Genomic DNA, 17,267 nt, shown 5'->3' with positions numbered 1-17,267 from the left:
TTCAACAAAATTAACAAAGTACTTGAAAATAACATCAACATCTTTCTGACACAATGACATCTCTGCAGTACCTTAACACACTTTGAATTCAAGTTACTATTGAAATATTCTGGTCATATACTGGGAAGGTTGAAGCCATTTTCCTCAGCTCCCTAACCACTGACTCCACCCCTCTCTGAGGCAGGACCAGGCTATTTTCAACTTTGTCATAATTGACTTTTATGATCATATAGTGATCGTAACTAAAATCACTGAATTCCTCCTTGGTAATATTCTGCAAGTCCACCCCTGCCTTTGTCATCAGCTGCTGTAAACCTCATGGGGTTTCTGTGCGTAGTTCTGCTCTCTCTATCTGTGGAATAGGCAGCTTGCCTGTGGGGCAGGTACAATTAAATTGATTCTTGGGATGTTAGAGTTCTTTGAAAGGCTGAGTAAGTTGGGGCTTATAAACTGAGAGATGACAGAATTGAAACAAACAAAATTTTTAAGAAATAAAAACAAAATATATGGATGCTAGAAATCTGAAATAAGAACAGAAAGTGCTGGAGAAACTCAGTAGGTGTGACAGCATCTGTGGAGAGAAAAATACAGTTAACTTTTCAAGACCAAAATGACTGTTCTTCAGAATGCTGAACAAGTTGTGAAGAAGAATTATTTTGGTCTTGAAATGTTTATTGTTTCTCTCTCCTCAGATGCTGCCAGACCTGTTGGGTTTCTTCAAAGTTCAGAGCAAGATAGACACCAAGGGGTTGTTTCCCACCTGGGAAATCTAGACCATGAAAACTACCTCAAGATTAGGGTTTGATCACTTCATATTGAGTTGAGAAGAAATTTCTTTACTTAGGTTTGTGAATCTTCCGCATTCTATAGGACAGAGATGAGGAGAAACTTCTTCACCCAGAGAGTGGTGGCTGTGTGGAATGCTCTGCCCCAGAGGGCAGTGGAGGCCCAGTCTCTGGATTCTTTTAAGAAAGAATTGGATAGAGCTCTTAAAGATAGTGGAGTCAAGGGGTATGGAGATAAGGCTGGAACAGGATACTGATTAGGAATGATCAGCCATGATCATATTGAATGGCGGTGCAGGCTCGAAGGGCAGAATGGCCTACTCCTGCATCTATTGTCTATTGTCTATTGTCTATTGTCTATTGTCTATATCCTCGAGATTGGCTATGTGCTTTCAAGATTGGAATAGATAAAATGTCTGTCTCTTTCGGAGGCAAGGTATTTGAAGATAAGATGTAAAATTGGAGTTGAGGCAGAATATCGACCATGATAATGGAGTGATCACAAGGGCCACATCGTTTACACCCATTCCTAATTCTTATGTTCTTCCTTGCCTCCAGATTTCATTGTTCCAGTGTACTTCTGGATAGCCTCCAATATTCTATTTTCCTCAATTTTGAGATTGTTCAAAATTCTGCTGCCCATGTCCTGAGATAAATGAAGATACCATCGAGCCATCACTTAGTGCTTGCTGACCTACCTTGGCTTCCAGTTAAGGAACATCTCAGTCTTAAAATTATTTTCAAATTCTTCTGTTACTTAGTGAGTTTGAAGAAGATGGTGCCGAAACATCTGAAAACGAATATTCCAGCTCAGCGAGCAAACTTATATTCGCTGTTACTGCCCCCAGCCTTTCCCTAACTTCATCCATCCCTGCAATCCAGTGTGATCTCTAAGCTTCTCTATTTCTGGCTGTATGAGCATTTTAGATGCTGCACCATTGGCGGCTAAATTTTGGAATTCACTCCAGTCCTTAATCTGCAAGTTCCCCTCTAAGGCGCACCTGATCTTGACTTGTTTCTGTATCACTGTTCATTCACTGCTGCAAGATCAAGTTCCTGGAACTTGCATCCTAACAGCACAGTGGGTGTACTTGGGTAGGCTGCGGTGGTTTGAGAACACAGCTCAATACTATCTTTTCAAGGGCATTAGGGGGTGGGACAAGAAATGCTGGTTTAATATTTGCCTACATCCTGTGAATGAATACATTTAAAAAAAAATCTGTCCAACCCTCTCTCTTTTTTAAGATGTCCTATACTATCTATGTTGTTGGCCAAGTTTTGGATTATTTGTCTCCTTATATGGTTTTGTGTTAAAGGTTTTAGAAAAACAATGCTGTGAAGTGCCTGGGCTGTATTACTACAGCCCCATAACTTGTCCGGACCTGTCCTACCTGCCTATCTTCTTTTCCACCTATCCACTCCACCCTCTCCTCCTTGACCTATCACCTTCATCCCCTCACCCATTGTACTCTATGCTACTTTCTCCCCACCCCCACCCTCCTCTAGCTTATCTCTCCACGCTTCAGGCTCACTGCCTTTATTCCTGATGAAGGGCTTCTGCCCGAAACGTCGATTTCGCTGCTTGTTGGATGCTGCCTGAACTGCTGTGCTCTTCCAGCACTACTAATCCAGAATCTGGTTTCCAGCATCTGCAGTCATTGTTTTAACCTCTGTATTACTACATTACACAAATGCAGTTGTCATTTCAGAGACAAAAGTAGTAAAAACTTTTACATGGCAAAATCCAACAAACATCTTGAAAGACAGTGACCCATTAATTGGTGGAAGAAGGAACATTGGTAAAGACATCAGTTAGACTCTTTGTTCTTTACAGGCCAGGGATATTTAATGCACACTTGATGCACTGGAACATGCAGATGACAACTCATTTCACTCAGAGGATGGCACCATTGATGATGCAGCAGTTTCTTTGGTCTCCTCCTGACTGTATTCCAGGGTGCAACTGAAAGGTCCCACAGCAATATGCGAAAACCAAAAGATTTCTCCTGGTATTCTGACTGACATTTATGACTCAAGACTATATTCTTAGAAGAAAAGGTTATATTTTGAGAATCCCTCGCTGTGTTTGCATGCAGAAACTGCACTTTGCTAAATGTTTATTTGCCTGTAAAATTCTTTTGGACATCCGGAAGTAATGGCAAGCATGTATAAATGCAGGTTTGTTCTTTCTCTTGTGGATTCAGGATAGAATGATGAATAAAGGTACATGGTATTTTAGAGTGCAGTGTGCAATCAAGAGCCTTATGGTACTCTGCAATCTGGAAACCAACAGGATAACAAGAAGCATTACTCCAGGTGGAAGAGCAGAAACCTGCCTGAATAATCAAGGCAGCATGAGAGGACCTAATTCGTTTTCACTTTCAAAGGTTTAGCTTTGCAGAAACTCTGTCCTACTCTCGCCTGAAATCCTGAAATCTCCAACTTCCATTCATCTCTAAAGAGGTACGAGAAAGAATTCATTCAGGCATACAGCATGTGCATTTTAAATGACTGTTAACATGATTTGCTTCTTGTAAACTGTTAATTATCTGGTTGCTTATGTTGTTCTCTAGAATCCATCATTGTCTGTCCTTATGTGCTTCAGGGAGTGATTTTACTTTGTTGTGTTTACATTTTTTGTTGAGTGAATATAGATTATCTTTCCTCCTGCTGCTCTTTGGAGGGTCAGTGTGGACTCAATAGATCAAATGACCTGCTTTCACATTGTAGGGATTCTATGATTTAAACTTGCTCACCAGCCTATTTTGCAGTTATCACTGAAAATCACAACACTGAAAGATTCAAACAATTGCTACCATTAACACCTAGCTTGTGGGTAATTGAGAGGTGAGGAGAAAGTAGAAAAGCCATCTTGCTGTCACTCCCTGTTTATAAGAATATGCAAAACCTGTGCATCAATTTTCAAGTACCTCTTAATGTTTAATATTAGAGCTAACAGATGGATTCAGTACTTTGGTATTGGTAATTATGTTCAGGAGAATGCTGGGTAGTCATGGAGCCCTTCAAAATCTGGCACATCACTGATGCTACAATCACACTAAAGTGGGTCTGAAGCCAAAGAGGTGTGATGTGGATCATTGGAAATGGGTTCCATCTCCTGTTGAAATTGTGCCTTGAGTGATTTCATACCGGCAAAACATTACACGATTTATATTAATGCAAGATCAAAAAAAACTTCTAATTGATGCTAAATGCTTAGTTGTAAGTATTTGGTATGTTCCACAGTATATTCAGGTTCCACTGGTGCCATTATATGCTTGATTATAGCTCAAAACAGCCTCAGTGCTGTGATGGTAAGCAAGAGGGACAATAGGAACATTCTGATAATGTACATATTGTACAGTTGAAAGCTAATTTGTGCAGGATGGGTGTACAGCTTAGGGACCTTTAATTGTGAAAACATGAGCTCACTCAGTCTTTTTGTATTCGAAGAAACGCTTGTGTTTCTAATTTTCTTTGAAGTTTTTTTTTAACTCTGTGGCTAATTTTGTTCAGAAATGTTCATTTTTTGGGCATGACCATCTGTAATTTTTTTGGCGCTATTGTGTATAAACACCTGACTTTAACTATTCTGATTTTAAATTTATGCCTTTCAAAAAAAAAACAATTGGAAAAAATTGCAGTTGTTTCCAAGAGTTGTGGTTTTACATTTTTTGCCCTTTGCAATTATTTCTTGTTAAGGGAGTTGTGTGGCACAAGGGTCGCATTCCTGCCTCAAAGCCAGAGGTTCTGGGTTCAGGCTGCACTTCAGGACTTGATGGCCAGGGAAGATGCGTTATGAATGTAGACAGGCAGGTTGGATATCAACTTGTTAATCATTCGAAACAGATTCACTTGACTGAATTCTGGGATGAAGAGGATGCCTTATCAATAATGGCTAAACGGGCTTTTTTTCATTAGCCTTTAGAAGAAAGAAGGGCGATCTGCTTGAAATGTTTAATGTTATAGAATCTTACAGTGCAGAAAGAGGCCATTTGGTTTCTCATGTCTGTACCCAGCTCCCGAAAGAGCTACATCCCCAGCTAGTCCCATTCTCCAGCCCTAACTCTGTAACTCTCTAAATTTATCACTTTCAAATCTACTTCCAGCTATCTTTTGAAACCTTCTATGGAATCTGCCTCCACCACTATCCTAGGCAACACATGCCAAATCCTAAAAACTCTCTGAGTAAGGAAGTTTCTCCTCCTCTCACTCCTTCTTCTTTTGCTCAAAGTCTTGAATTTGAGACTGCTAGTTACTGAAATACCAGGCAGATGAAACAGAATATCCTTCATTACCCGATCAAAAATGTTCATAATTTTGAAGTTCGAAGCCACATGGCACCATGTTATAGCCCAACAGGTTTATTTGAAATCACAAGTGTTCGGAGCGCTGCCCCTTCATCAGGTGAAATGGAGGGAAGTGCACACTCAGAATTTATAGGCGAAGAAATCATTGCAAGATAATCCTCAGTTATTAAGAGTGTCAAAAGGTAGTACAAATGGTGTAAGTGGAATGTCAACAGACTGAATAACAAGTCTTTGTGAGTCATCAACGGTGTCAGTCAGTGTGAGTAAAGTGTCAATCGCCGAATAGCAACTTGATTGCCAGGGAATCTGCAACTTGCGATTCAGCTATTGACACTACTCACACTTCTGATCACCTGCAAAGACTTGTTACTCAACTAGTCAACACTCCACTCACACCAAGTCTACTACCTTTTGACACTCTTAATTACCTAGAATTATCTTGCAATGTTTCTTCGCCTGTAAATTTTGCATCTGTATGTTTCTGTCCACTTCACCTGATGAAGGGGCAGTGCTCCAAAAGCTTGTGATTTCATATAAACCTGTTGGACCATAATCTGGCATCATTTGATTTAAGACTTTGTCTACTCCAGTCCAACACCACATCATAATTTTGTAAGACTCAGTAAGGTCACCTCTTAATCTTCTGTGCTCAAGGAGAATAAGCTCAATTTCTTGACTCTTTCCTTGGGTTTAAAATCCTTCATTCCTGACTATCATTCTAATAAACCTATTTTGCACACTCTGTTGGGCTTTAATATTTTTCCTTAAATAAAGCACCAAGAACTCTATGCAATACTTAGATCAATGATTTGTAGAGATGGAACATCACTTCCTTGCTTTTATATTCTATGCTTCCATTTATAAACCTAAAGACCCCATAAGTCTTCATAACTGTTTCAATTTGCTTGGCCACCGTCAGAGAATTACACAAGTGAACCCCAAGGTACCTCTAGTCCTCTACTCCCTTAGACGTTGTGCCATTGGGCCTGTATGGTGTGTGTGTGTCTCGCGCTCTCTCTCTCTCTCTCTCTCTCTCTCTCTCTCTCTCTCTCTCTCTCTCTCTCTCTCTCTCTCCCCCCCCCCACCCCCCTTCCTGCCTCGAGTGTGCTCTCGTTATCTCTTTTTTTTCTTAACACATTGCATTACTGCACATCTCTCTCCATTAAAATTCATCTGCCAGGTGTCTGTCCATTTAGGTAACTTGTCAATATCCTTCTGAAGTCACTCAGTGTCATCCTCACAATTCATTATTCACCCTAGCTTAGTATCATCTGCAAATTCAGGGAGTTTGTCTTCAGTACCCATCTCCAAATTGTTTTTATAAATCAGAAAAAGTAAAGGTCCCAACATTAATCCCTGGGAAGCACCACTTTCATCTCTTCTCCAGTCTGAGAAATGTCCACCCTTCCTTTCTTTTAACCAACTTCTAATCCATGCTGCCAAGGACCCATCAATCCCAAACATTTCTAATTTTCTAACCAACCTGCCATGTGGTGCCATGTCAAATGCTTTCTGAATCGTACAACGGTACAACATTCACAGCACTACCCTCATCCACTCACTGTCTGTCACCTTGTCAAAGAACGTAGTTAAATTTGTCAGAGATGACGTACCCTTGAAAAGTTATGCTAACTATCTGTTGTTAACTTGTTCTTCACTGAGTGTATATTTGTCGTTTCCCATATTATGGCATCCATCAGTTTTCCCGCTATTATTGTCAAGCAGACAGGTCTGTAGTTTCCTGGGTTATCCTTTGCTCCTTTCTTAAACAATGACATCACATTTGCAATCTACCAGTTCCCCAGAATATTCAGAGAGGCCTAGAAAATTTCTGTTAACCACTCGGCAATTTGCTCCCTTACCTCTCTTAGCAATCTGGGAAGCATCTTGCCTGGACCTGGTGACTTCTCTACCTGGAGTGCTGCCAGCCTTTTTAGCGCCTCTTCTTTATCGCTATACAACTCAGTTGCTCAACACAGAATAAGGGGATACTCACTTTAAATTGTGACGTGAAGGAATTTATTCTCCCAGAGGGTTGCAAATGACGGGAATTCTCTACTCCAGTGAATTGTTGTGGCTCGGTCACTGAAAATATTAGAAGAGGCAGTAGATAGGTTTTTGAAATATTGGGGAGTTGAGTGTTATGAGGAGCCAACATAAAAGGAAGGTGAGGCCTGGGACAGATCAGCCACAGTCTTCTGGCTTGCAGGCTTCAGTGGCGGAATGGCCTGCTCTTAGATCTGTTTCTCATGTTCCAACATACACCAATAGTAGATGGTAAAAGCAGGAAAGAATCAAGCTCAACAACACGATGAAAAGAAATCAGTGCCTCAACCATCATTATCCATAGCTCCAGGCTATGATATGTATGTAAAAATGTGAAGACTGATTTCTTGGAGGGCCAGTTGTCTGGCCAATGTGGATCAGATTGGATTGATCAATGTTTTTGTTTGGAGGGGTTCTGGACCTGCCTCCGTAACTAAGCTGGGGTGGTGCTGTGGGTTGGACCTACCTTTGGATGGAGAACTGAAGGTTTATTTTCTTCACTCAGTCACTCTGCTTTGAGTATGAATGACCATGGAATGTTTGAACCAGTTACCCCCATTCTTCAGTCTGTGCATTTGTGGTCTCATTGCAAAGCTCTGCTGTTTGTAACGTAACTTCCATAAAGCTCATTATCCCGGTGTTCACTGATCAACGGTCAACTACCAATACCATTATTTTCTTTTCTTGTATCTTTGCTTTTAAATTCCTCTGTATCCTCTCCCACCCTATCTCTGTAACATCCTTGCATTCTACACTCTTCTGAGATATTGAAGACCTTCCATTTCTGACTTATTGCATTTCCCCGATTTTCATTACTGTGCCATGACGGCAAAGCATTTTTAAGGAGCTTCTTAGAGAGAGAGAGAGACAACAAGGTTTTGGGAAAAAAAATTCAGAGTTGAGAGCCAGGTAGCTGATGGCGTGGCATCCTATGGTGAGACAGAAATGTGCAGAACGGAACAATCAGAAGAGGACAGAGTTTGCTGCAAACTTTTAGAAAGAACTCTGTAGCTGCACTCAAACAACTGCATTTTCTTGGACTAATTAACTTTATGGATTACAATTTTGAAATGTCATTAATAAAACTTCTGTCAAGTGTTTCCTTCAGTTCAGTCCAAAGCCGCCTCCTATTAGCACCTCAAATGTTTCAGAGTGGAGATAATGTAAGAACAGTATTGATCCCTGTCACTGTGTATAACTCATACTATTGTTTCAGAGCTATTAACTGTTGTTTCTGTAATAAATTCATTTAAGGGTCTGGGTCATGGAATTGATTGGGCACTTGGCCTTTCACCTTCCTAAGTTGGTGGATAAAAGTTTTCTGTGTCTTTGTTGCTGTTGTACATGACAAGAGCATGAGTTGTCTCAATCCTTTTCTAGTAGGCATCGCCCTAACCACAAAATTGCCTCTAATTTCATATGAATTGGCCATCTCATTGTAGTCCATTGTGGGAAATCAGAAATAAAAATCAGTGTTGTAATGTTCCACGACAGTGTGGGTAATGCTCTGAGGTAGGAAAGTTAAGATACAACTGTTTTTAAGTAGTACTTGGCACATAGGTGACACTGGTGAGACTGCATTATTGTGTCCCGTCGGCACATTGTTAAGAAAACACTTTTCAAGAATGTGCTTTGATATGTCTCGTTAACTGAGACTGAAATGTTGATCTTGTAAAAAGCAGACATCCAAAGACTAAAAACTGGTAATTTCGAGAAAGAGAAGGATGGAGCAGTTCAGTTGGAGTGAACATGAATAATGAAGTAATTCTCAGAATGATGTAGGAGGAAAGGTCATTGGTCAGCGTTATCATGAAAAATCAACACGGATTGAGCATATTTGAAGACATGTGAACTGATTAAAGGAAGTTTTAGAGGGTTGTGGACCGCGAGGGAGAGAAATAATGTTAGACAACGTGAAATTTAAAAGGGAGGCCCCGAAGAGCGAATGAAGAGGAAATTGCAAGACTGAGAGAAGAAGAAACCAGTGGGAACATGTGTCCTGCAGACCATTTTATCTATCAGTCACCTTGACAAAAATTAAAGGAACTTTTATTTTCATAAAAACATAAGAATTGGTGGCAGGAGGAGGTAATTTTAGCCCTTTGAACCTGCTTCGTCTTCAGTATGATCGTGGCTGATCTCATCTCGGTCTCAACTTTACTTTCCTGCTCGCTCTCCAAATCCCTTTGATCCATTATTAAATAAAAATCTGCTTATTCTTTCTTTATATTTATTCAGTATTCCGGCATCCACTGCACTATGAGGTAGTTTCTAGATCTAGAACCCTTTGAGATAAATAATTTCTCCTCATCCCTGTTTTAAATCTGCTACTCCTTATTCTAAAACTATGATCCCTGCGCAATGGAAAAATCTTTTTGACCTCTATTTTGTCAATCCCCTTTGACATTGTAAATACCTTAATTAGATCTCCTCTCGTTCTTTGAAACTCCTCAATCTATCATCTCTGGATTCAATCAAGTGAACCTCCTCTGAACCGCTTCCTATGTTGGGGCACCTTCTGGGGAAGGTGGGACCTGTACAACAAGGACAAGTTGCATCTGAACTGGAGGGGCACCAATATCTTGAGTGGGAGGTTTGCTAGAGCTCTTCGGGAGAGTTTAAACTAGATTGGCAGAGTGGTGGGAACCGGAGCTATGGATCAGATGATGGAATATGTCGTGAACAGCCAAATACAGTGTACAGAGAGTCTGTGAGTAGGGATAGGGACTTGGTAGGGCAAAGGTGCAGTCAGTGTGATGGGTTGAAGTGTGTCTATTTTAATGCAAGAAGTATCAGGAATAAGGGTGAAGAACTTAGAGCATGGATCAGTACTTGGAACTATGATGTTGGAAAACCCTAAGGCAGTCTGCACTTATGATAGGAACAAAAAGATGGCCAGAGTGAGGGTAGGGCCAGTCAGGGATAGTGGAGGCAACTTGTGCTTTGAGTTGGAGGAGACAGGGGAGATCCTTAATGAATACTTTGCTTCAGTATTCACTACTGAGAGGGTCCTTGACGTTTCTGAGGACAGCATGAAACAGGCTGATATGCTCGAACAGGTTGATATTAAGAAGGAGGATCTGCTCAAAATTTTGAAAATCATGAGGATGGATAAATCCCCTGGGCTAGATGGGATATACCCTTGGTTACTACAGGAAGCAAGGGAAGAGATTGCTGCACCTTTGGCAATGATCTTTGTGTCCACACTGTCCACTGGAGAAGTGCCAGATGATTGGAGGGTGGCAAATATTATTCCCTTCTTCAAGAAAGGGAATAGATATAATCCAGGGAATTACAGACCAGTCAGTCTCATATTTGTGGTGGGCACAGAGTGATGGGTGTGTGGAATGCACTGTCAGCAGTGGTAGTAGAGTCAGATACATTAAGGGCATTTAAGCGACTCTTGGATAGGCACAAGGAAGACAGTACAATGAAGAATTAGTCTGATCTTACAGTAGGATAAAAGGTCGGCACAACATCGAGGGCCGAAGGGCCTGTACTGTGCTCAACTGTTCTATGTTCTACACGACTACATGTTCCTCAACTAGGGAACCAAAATTTTATGCAATAATTCAGTTTCTATTGAATCTTTAATGTAGAAAGTATTTCACAGGAGTGTAAAGAATATGTGGATACAAGGTCGAAGAAAGAATAGGATACAAAGGTTGGAAATATTGTAAAATCACAGGTTGAATTGCAGGAGCTCATTCATATATTTGTGTTAAGCAGTGCTTCAGGATAGCTGAGGAATCCCCTATCTAATAGGATTTGCCAACAAGCATGCCATAAGGCCCAAAACAATGATAACAAAGTGATGCAGAAAATATCTTTATTTTTCAATTTCTTCACATCTTGCAATGGCCTGACCTTGTATAGCCAAAGGCTTTGAAAAATTGTGAAAGTTAGCACTAGAAAATTTGTGATCTTTTGCTACGTAGCTTACTGTCTTCAGACAAATGCAATGTAGTTTGCCATGTCATCAATGTGATCAAACATGTTTTTGTGCTGCAGTGTGAAATCCAAGAGCATCTCTCCAATGTTGTGGCTTCAGTTCAGGAAACCTGCAGGTGAACAGTTAGGCATTCATCACCCTGTTAAATGGCCTCCTTTGGCTCCTGGTTTGAATAATGTACTGCATCTGTGATTGCCTCATCTGTCAGTTCTGTTGTGCAGTGTATAGTGTCATCCACCTTGGTTTCCATGGTTGTCTGTGCTAGAGCTTCCATGCCAGCCTCCTGCTGGTGAGGAAAGAGCCTGAACACCAGGTTGATTGACATCGCTCTGCTCCTCATTCTTCACACCTTGCACAATTGTACCTCGAATGAACCAAACCTGATGGAAACAGTTGTTGATTATGGCTTACATGTTTTATCTTTTAGCATTAGAAGGTGATATGGTGAAAGAAAGTAAATCAGTCCAGTTTCATCCATGTTAAAAATATCTGTTGGTTTGTGCTTGTTCAGAACATGGGTGAAATCATTTTGCAGCCAATCACCTGCCATACTTACTGCACATTCACTGTTTCCAGCATGGTAGACAATGCCATGCCATTGTTCTTGAATCAATCCAGCCATCTGTCACTGCAGATGAATTTTTTTGTGGTCCAGCCTCTTCACATAATTTTGTCTCCAATCAACAGCACTTTTTCTGTCAGGTTTAATCAAGCTCCCAGAATTTGAAAGTCCTGTAGCAGAGAGATCTTAATGTCAACTGAATGCTTGCCCATGAGTTCATGCTATAGTGTGGTCTAATTTTACTTCAATTGGTTGTGTGCTGGTATTATAACCATGTGCGAGAGTACCATGTCTGGAGTGGCTGGTAGGAAACATCAGCCTATCATAGCATCCTTCTTCTAGATTTCCTGTTCATCTAGCTTGAATGGCTGACGACTTCACCATGACTAGAGTTTTGGATTATCCAAATTTGTCTCATCATGATTTCACTGTAGTCCAAAAGGGGAAAGGAAAGAGTTATTGACAGGATGTTGGGATTTTTTCGGGACTCAGGATATTGGTCCAGGAACACAAACCCTGAATTCTGTGATCCTTCAGAACCACTGGATCTCACTGGAGAGTCACTGGACTCAAAATGTTAATTGTTTCTCTTTTCACAGATGCTGCCAGAGCAGGTAAGGTTCTTCAGCAATTTGTTTTTATTTAGGATTTCCAGTATCCACAGTTCTTTGTTTTATGATATTGGTTCAGGTCTTGTTTTGTTCCAACAGCAATGAAATGCCAATGATAGTTGTCATTACCCTTTGAATCTAACATCAACTTTTGGTATTCCCATGTGCTGTTAATTATGGAAATCTGGAAGATTCTGTTGAAGATACTTTGCTTCTCCACAGCATGAGCTATTGCGGTCTTTGTGATGCAGTCAACACCGAAATCATGGAAGTTTGCGTTTTGAAGTGATCTTCAACTTTTACACATTATCCTCACTCTAAAAACCACTAAAAATGTCATACCTTTGTTCAATGAGATGTAACTGATCATGCATCAGCAACTGAATATCCTTGCTGGCTCTGAAAAGTACATTTTAGGAATCTGAATGTCATTCCACTTCTGTATCCAATCTGTGCTGCATTTAAGTACTCTATTCCTTGCACTAAATCCCTCACCTTTCTTACAACAAGAAAAAATACTTACTGAAACACACATAATGTGCTTTAAAATGTGAATACAGGCTCTTTGTTGATGTTCATTATGCATTGTTTCTGACTATGTTAGTGGAGCAGGATCTATTTTAAAAAAGAAATCCCTCACAACCATATGGCTTTCAAGCACAATATTGGAGGGTTTTAGAGATGATGCTGCAATAAAACAAGGCAGTGTTATTGCTATTGCAATGTAAGTGGTAGCAATAATTAGGTACTCTAGACCGACAACTTTCTGAGATCTCCCACCTGCTCTAACTCAAACGTGTTGAACATTCCTAATTTTACCAGTACCACCACTGGTAGCCAGACCCTCAGAAATCTAGGGCCTGGAATTCTTTCTCAAAACCTGACTGCAATTCCTCTTGCTTTTAAGTTATTCCTCAAAACCTACTTCTTCGACAAAACTTTCAAACACCTGCCCTCATAATCTTTTATATCAATTGCATTAAACTTTATCAAATAATGCTCCTGTGAAGCAGTTTCAATTGTTTTACTTTGCTGAGTATGCTATTTAAATGCAAGTTGTTATTGTTGTAGGTGTCAAGAATTCAAGGGTTAAAATCAGTGATGCAGTTTTCACATTATGAGACTCTCGCTGATTTGGGGTATTTGGTGGTCAAAAGCATCAACCAGTGAATGCTAATGTTGAACATGCAGTTACTGCAGTGTCTCCAAGAATGTTCCACAGTCATCACAATGTAAATTCAGTGTGCCAATACAATCCATATACTAAGCTCACTGCAAGTGCATTTGGAATATAAACATATTCCTGGACTGGGTTTATCCGTTAACTCAAATAAAGCAACCGTGGATGGCTGGAGATCTGAAACAAATACTGAAATAGCTTGGAGAAACTCAGCAGGTCTGGCAGTGTCTGTGGAGAGAAAGCAGAGTTAACATTTTAACTCTGTTTTATACGACAGTGTGTGAGCCTGATTGCTTCAGAATCAGTTCTTGTCTGACAGTGTCTTGTTCATGCTGGCATTGTAGTAATGTCACTGGATTAGTAACCTGGAGGTCCACGTTAATGCTTTGGGGGACAAAAACAGAAATTGTTGGAGAAACTTAGCAGGTCTGGCAGGCGGGGCCAGAAAGTAGAGGTAATGTTTTGAGTTCAGTGACCCTTTTTCAGAACTAATAGTAGCTAGAAAAAGGTGGTATGTATTGCTGATGATGTGGATTGGGAGAAGGCAGTGAGCAGACAGGTGGAGATGGAGCACAGCGAAAGATCAGCATCCGCAGTCCTTTGTTTTAGATTAATGCTCTGGGGAGGTTGGTTCAAATCCTACTCAGGCAGCTGATGGCATTTAAATTCATTAACAAATCTGGAAATTAAAGTTTTTACGAGCCAAAGGAGCTATAGTCAATTGTTGTAAATACCCATCTCTTTCACTAATATCCTTCTGGGTAACAAATCTGCCATCCTTACCTGGTCTGGCCTACATCTGTTTCCACATCCACAGAATGTAGCTGATTCTGAATTGCCCTCTGAAATGGCCCAGCAAGCTCAGTACAAGGATAATTTGGTGTGGGCAACAAATTCAGGCCTTGTCAGTGACACCCACATCTCTTAAAAGAATAAATTTTACTGCCTTGCTCTGATTGACTTAGTCCAGTAGAGAATTCTCTATATGTGTTTACTCTGTGTCCATGTAGGGGCGTTATACCTGTTAGAAAAAGCTGAATGCCTTGAGTGGAGTAAGAGAGCTCCCACTCTCCAAGCATTTTGAAGCAAGTTTATGTAACTTGTTGAAGTTTCCATTAGGTCCCAAGGACCTTCTGAACATTTGCTGAGTCAGATCTGACATCACAGCATAATGTTACATGGTCTCAAATCGAAATGTAGAGAATGGTTTCTCTGGAACTTATTCCATGTAAAGCCAGATCAAACCAGAAATGAAATCTCACTTTTCTGACAGAATTATATAAGAAATATTCCTGTGTCCTTAACACCAGTTAGTTTTTGCAAGGTTTGTGAAGGTTTGTAGCTCAGGTTGAGGTTTAGGGTGTAGGTTTGCTCACTGATCTGTAGGTTTGATATCCAGACGTTTCATTACCTGGCTAGGTAACATCATCAGTGGCGACCTCCAAGTGAAGTGAAGCTGTTGTCTCCTGCTTTCTATTGATATCAAACCTACACCCTAAACCAGTTACTTTAATTCGACTTTATCTTTGGACTACGAGTCTTAATCTTTTTTGAAATGTAAAAATAATGCTAGCCTTGGCTTTTATTTCCATATTGCATTTATAATCTCGGGTTTTCTCTCCCCCCCCCCCCCCCCCCCCCCCCCTCCAAGTTTTGCTTTCGGTGCTTTTTGTCTTAATCCTTCGAGGATTTTTGTTACAAGTTGTTTTTCGATGTTTCGTTTACCCTTTTGCACTAGTATTGAGTGTTGATGGACAACTGGAAAAATATCTCATCCGTTTCAGCTCCAGTCACCTCCAAAGCTTTTACCCTGTTGGCCAGTTGGGCTTTATAAACCAATTAGATTTTAACCTTGTCTTTTCATCTCACATTTTCCTTCCTATCTTGAGGTTGTGATTTGCATGCGGCGGTGAACGGATTCCCCAGGAGTTGTTTCTCCCCCTACACATTTAACATTCCCTGCTGCCGTGCTTTATTGCAAAGATATCGCCCGGGCTGATAAGTTTTGAAATATTGCGCTGCCCTACCGTTTGTTTTGTAATTTGATAGTTTTATTGATGGTTGGAAATGATTAATTGAATGTTAGGAATTGGGTCCCAGTTCAGCTTCCCTGTGCTGAGCGTGTGCAGCAAAAATACTGTGACAACTACAGCACTTGTAGCATTCCACTTCCAGATTAAGAAACTAGAGACTTGTGGAAGATTTAAAAAAAATTATTATACCGCCAAAGCTATGCGATCCGAATACATCCTGCATACTAGACAAACGATTGATGTGCATTTAGCATTTCAATGCTGAGGAGGATAATCTTTTCATGCCGAAAATGCTTGGTTTTTATTCACCACAAAATTTACAATTAAATCATTACATGACAGAAGCAGCTGATTCCGAATTTTACACAAAGCCTTGGATTATTCTCCCTCTTTTTCTCTGTCTTTGAGCGATCAAACAGGGCTCGATCTGCTTCAGTGATTGTGGCGGGTCCTCAGGGCTCACAGGTGAAATCACCACCACCGAGAGGCAACCTTCAGCTCTGAAAATAAACTTTTGAGATGACATTCTCCCTGTAAATGACTTTCTGAAATCTGGATGGGTGCTTAAGCTAGGTTAGAAGTTCGGCACAACATCGTGGGCCGAAGGACCTGTTCTGTGCTGTATTGTTCTATGTTCTATGTTCTAACTTGGTCCCAGGAATAGTCTTGAATTTTGCTTTCTTTGGAAAAAAAATTCAGGTTCGATAACCATATTTGGAATATTTTATTTATTCGCTGAACAACTAACAGGCGGGAATAATATGGAAAACCATGGATTTGCTGCAGATTAGTCAGCAGTTGGTGACCATGAAATAACAGTTACTTAGTGATCCTGTTTACTGAGTTAAAACGTGCAGATTAAAACCAGCATCTTTGTTGTTATGTCAGGCTGTCAGCTCCTTTTTACCACCTCACCCTTCCACCTTTTTTCCAGTAAATGAACGAATTCCACTTTTCCTTTCAATTTAAAAACATTTGATTTATTCACTCAGTATATTAAAGTATATTGAACTTCTTCCTCTGGCTCCCTCTAACCAGATCGAAGTGAACAATATTGTTGTGTAGTAATAGTGTGATGCTTGATAGACAGGTCATGCCATCACTAAAATTGTGTTCCCCAGATTCTGGACCCATTCTGGTAAAATCAATGACTGCAGATGCTGGAAACCAGATTCTGGATTAGTGGTGCTGGAAGAGCACAGCAGTTCAGGCAGCATCCAAGGACCCGTTCTGCCAGAGATATTGTTTTAACTCGTGGATTCGGTCATACTGACCCCATCTCCTCTTTGCCACCACTCATTAATTCGAGAACGACAAATTTTCTTTTAACTCTCGGGAGAGCTGTTCATGATGAGCTGTTTTTATACTCTTGCCAAAGTGGCAAGTCAACACCCCTCACTTGGAACCTGAGGACACCTACATGCACCTTACATTTACAGCTTGAAGGGAAGGGTGTGCATTATAGTAATGAAGTATTATTGTATTTACTTGAAAATATTAAATAGCAGTTAAAATTAAACATTAAAATTGTATCAGAAACAAGCTTTTGTCAATTAAGTAAAATTCAGGAATTAATAAATAGGTGAGGTGTAATTTGGCATAAATTAATAACTGCAGGGTCAAGATGATCCCCTGCAACCTGTCCTCTGAATTAATGTTTAACCAGTGCCTGACAATTGCCCACTTTTAACACCAACCCAATAATTAGAAAATGTAGAAGTATTAGAAGCCTCCTCTTACAGAGGTTAGTCAACCACTTGTCAAGAAGCGACATACTTGACTAAAAAG

The 17,267-nt window shown here is 40.4% G+C and overlaps 1 protein-coding gene across 1 annotated transcript in view; it reads left to right on the top strand.

Moving 5' to 3' along the window:
- The window catches only part of eefsec (eukaryotic elongation factor, selenocysteine-tRNA-specific), a 417,489-nt gene that overhangs the window by 33,161 nt on the left and 367,061 nt on the right, over nt 1–17,267 (top strand). The gene's annotated exons all lie outside the window — the stretch shown is intronic.

The sequence above is a fragment of the Chiloscyllium punctatum genome, chromosome 12 (assembly GCF_047496795.1).
Source record: "Chiloscyllium punctatum isolate Juve2018m chromosome 12, sChiPun1.3, whole genome shotgun sequence".
Taxonomy (NCBI): domain Eukaryota; kingdom Metazoa; phylum Chordata; class Chondrichthyes; order Orectolobiformes; family Hemiscylliidae; genus Chiloscyllium; species Chiloscyllium punctatum.
This window is presented reverse-complemented; position numbering and strand designations above follow the sequence as displayed.